The 4,023-nt window shown below is 37.1% G+C and overlaps 1 pseudogene; it reads right to left on the reverse strand.

Annotated features, from left to right (window-relative positions):
- Positions 1-2,615: 2,615 nt before the first annotated feature.
- LOC147484505 (protein NLP6-like) lies at positions 2,616-3,774 on the reverse strand (annotated as a pseudogene).
- Positions 3,775-4,023: the final 249 nt, after the last annotated feature.

The following is a 4,023-nucleotide window of genomic DNA, read 5'->3' on the forward strand; positions in this document are numbered from 1 at the left end:
TGTGCTTGTTGGGTCCATTAGAGGTAAACATAAGAAAGACATGCATGTGTTGCAGGCCGATTCCTACTTTCATATATAATGGGGAAATGGTTATTCTCAAAAAAAAAAAAAGATTCCTACTTTCACATCATACATTGTTTCCTTTCACATATCTCTACTAGTACGTAGTATCTCCTATAATCAACCTGGCCCCTTAAATTCATTTGGGTATTTTTCTTACGCATTCACATAGTACCCCTCCGTGAATAATTAAATTAAAACACCTGTATACTATTTAGAAGGACTACTTTGTCTTTTTAAGCCTTTGTAAATTCTTAGTTCCCATATTGCCTTTAAATTGAAGTATTGGCTAACACTTTAAATAAGAGTACGTAATTGGTCTTTTCATGGGTTAGTGAATTAAAATACCAAATCCATGCATCAATTTTAATTGTATGCCACCATAAATAGCATTTAATTGGGAATTTAATTACCAATTTAATTTGATGATTTAGAAAAATGAAAAGACAAGAGAGAGAGAGAGAGTACGAAGGGAACTCTCTATTGCCGAAAATTGAAAAGTCCCGAAATTAACCAACAAAGATTTATTTCCATCTTTATCTCATCGTTGCAATCATCAATTTTCTTATTTTTTTTCACACATCTTGATACTGCTTCAACACCAACAACAACTATTCATCCTCCTACTGGCATTCATGAATTGCTTGAGTGTTCTGTTTGTACCAATTCCATGTACCCTCCTATTCATCATGTTAGTGTTAATGACTTCTGAGTTTTGTTGGGGTTTGGTTTTTGCATGTTTGGGTAAGTGGGCATTCTTCATTCTTCTCTTTGTTTCTTTTCTTTGTTTGCTACTTTTAATTAGAAACCAAATAAAGGTGGTCCTCTTTGTCCGTACTCTCTCTGCAATGTTCTCTTTGCTTCCTAATATGAACTTTTGTCCCGCAAAGAAGATCTACTTCAGATGCCATATACTCTACTTTATTTTCTTCTCTTTCTTTCACATTGGCTATTTGCTTTATTCTAATCCTGCTTATCGATGGCATGTTTTCGTCATATGTGTGTGTTTTTGTGTGTAAAAGACACATGGCATGGTGCTTCGATCAAAATGAATTCAAGGTTTGTACCTTTGTTACTTATAGTAATGGTATTGTGACGGAAATACAAAGGGTTGACAGTCCAAATTGTCACTGACACTTCACAATCAAGAAATGAATTCTAGTTACACTACAACAGAACATGTTTTTAGCAGCGCCATACCCCATCGCTAAAGGTGCCTTTGAGCGTGGCAAAAGATCTGTCGCAACGCACCAGATGGCGTTGCAAAGGCGTGGCTAAAAAGTGCGTCTGAAATACTCAAATGCAACGCCAAAAGTGGCGTGGCAAATGTTCCTAGTTTGTTACGACGCCTATGGGCGCTGCTAATACATTAATTCTGTTGCTACTTCATTTATGCAAATTAAATTAATTGCAAATTTATTTCAAACTATTTGCAGCGCTTGGCGTCGCAAAAGAGAGCTTGTAACAACTAGGATGGCGTTGCAAAAGTGATACCTTTAGCTACACAAGTAGGCGTCGCAAAAGGCAACCTTTGCTACATTTCCGTTCTTGAGAAAGTTTAAATATTTGGCTACCACGGTCTTGGAAAGTTTGAATTTTTAGTTTGTACATTTAAGCGTGGCAAAAGACGTCCATAAATTTAGCGACACACCAAGTGTGGCAAAAGGTGTCTACGTTACGGTAGAATCAAAGCTTTTAGCTACACCAAAATTGTTGCGAATGATATAAATTCCAGAAAAGCACACACTTTATTTAGGACGCATTTAGCATTACAAATGGTCCAATTCATACATATACTGTACATTTTCATTTACATAATCCCGCCCCAAAACAATTTTTTATAGAACACAAAGAACCCTATAACAATTCACCACAAATCATAACAAAATGAATTTCATTACTAAATCATTTAATACAAAAGATCTTAAAGAATTCACATAACTATTTTTTTCGAAAAAGCATCGTCTCACATAATCTTAACAACGTTCAACTAAATTTAGACGAATTATTCAAAACTAAACTTCCACAAATAATGTCTATAGCATGCTAATTTGAGCAGCATCCACTCGGAGCTTCTTCTTGATTCTACTACTTCTGGCGACCAATCGACCAATCTGCACAACAAACAAAAAAAAAAAAATCACTTTAGTAAATTTATTAGAAACGATGTAAATAAACCTAATATACACAAGTTGGCAATGCATGTGAAACTATGCACCTCCTATATGCATAAATTGGTGCCCATGACCAAAAGCTTATAAAGAACTTATCAAAGTTATAACTCGATCACATTCATGAAGGTACAGATCAAATAAAAAGACCAAAATAGCCAAAAGCTAATAGATTTTGAACTAAATTGTACATGTAAATGTCAAACCATTAAAAAACCTCGTGTCATAAAGTTATCACCAATGAAACAATAAAATAAGCAAGGCTAAACATCAAGTAAATCAAGCAAACAATTAAGCTCAACTTGAAACCAACTGATAAGACCCCTATTTTATGCCTGATGATTAGCAATGGAGGTTGGTGGAAGGTGGTAGAGGGGGCATATCTTACTTGAACGGATAACAATGGAGGTTCTTCCGGTAATGTTGCTTCATTGTCACCAAGACGGAGTCCAGAAATATCAGATGTTTGCTTAAGGTCGTCATGCCTGGTTGCAGGAACAACTCTAGAATATAATCATCACATCCAGACAATCCAGTGTAAGTGCTACGTAAACAGATAGCAAAGCAGCTACTTAACCCAAACATGCGTGCGTAGTGTACCAAGGGATACTCACTTTTGCTCAACTGTGTCATATCACTAGAGAAACACGAGCTTTTTGATGAAAATGCCCTCCCACCAACCCCCTGCCCCTTCTGTAAGTGATGCTCTGACCAGGCGTCGCCAAAACCCCACATGTCAGCATCTACTACATAGAATGCTACATCAGTTGTTCACATGCAAACTTGCCCCATACAGCTTCCATCAAAGCTTCTGCAGCTCTTATTCACACCACCACCACCGTCGGCTAAAACCCTACGATGCTTGCATGGAACCCTGGTTTGAGCTAAAGCTAATTTATGGGTCTCGCATACCATGGTCAATATTTGAAAGATTTCCACAAGGGCATTTTGACGCACACCATTGCAGATCTGCTTTTAATGCATATACCTGTAAGTAGCAGTTGCAGAGAGGAAAATAAGTATTTAGAATACAATGGCGTCTAACCTCAAAGCTTGGGTGATCCAACAATTCAGAACTTTTCAGATTTACAGCTTGTGAAAGAACTGAACTTGGGTCACTCAAAAGTAATGCGCAATGCCAGAGCAAGAAACAATCATCGGATAAAATAAATTCTGCATTCTCCAGATGAACGCACTGAAACACTAGTAAAATAGATAGATAGAGTAAAACCAACCTCAAGAGCTTTACAGACTTTATCAACCTCAGGACCGAAGTTTGTCTTCTGCGACATCATTATAAGCTCAACAACACCAAGACATGACTTTTTTTATGGTTCAAAGACTGGTAATGCCAATGACCCACGAACATTATAATGCAAGGCATCATTAAGTCGTGGATACTCCTTGCAACGTAATATTCAACATCTGGCGTCCCATTCGCAACCTCGCCGGAAAACATGTCGGAAGCCCTAGGTTCCCATCATTCTCACCTTCTACGTAAAGTATATACATCGAGACACTGTTCTATACTCAAGTAGTCCATTACTTTGTGTATCAAGAACAAAGGGTTGCCCGAAAGTTGTAATAACATGCTTTTGTACAAAAGCTGCACAAAACCACATGGTTTTCTAACTAGTTTTTGCATGATCGACATAAAGAATATGGTGGGTCATGCTTTGCTTTAGCAAACTAAAATTATGATAGCATCGTCAATAAATTACAGAGTTAAGCAAGAGAACTTCAAAACCACTAATAGTAGCGAACCCATTCAATATAAACTATAAAGCATACT

This window comes from Coptis chinensis, chromosome 8 (genome assembly GCF_015680905.1).
Source record: "Coptis chinensis isolate HL-2020 chromosome 8, ASM1568090v1, whole genome shotgun sequence".
In the NCBI taxonomy this organism is placed as follows: domain Eukaryota; kingdom Viridiplantae; phylum Streptophyta; class Magnoliopsida; order Ranunculales; family Ranunculaceae; genus Coptis; species Coptis chinensis.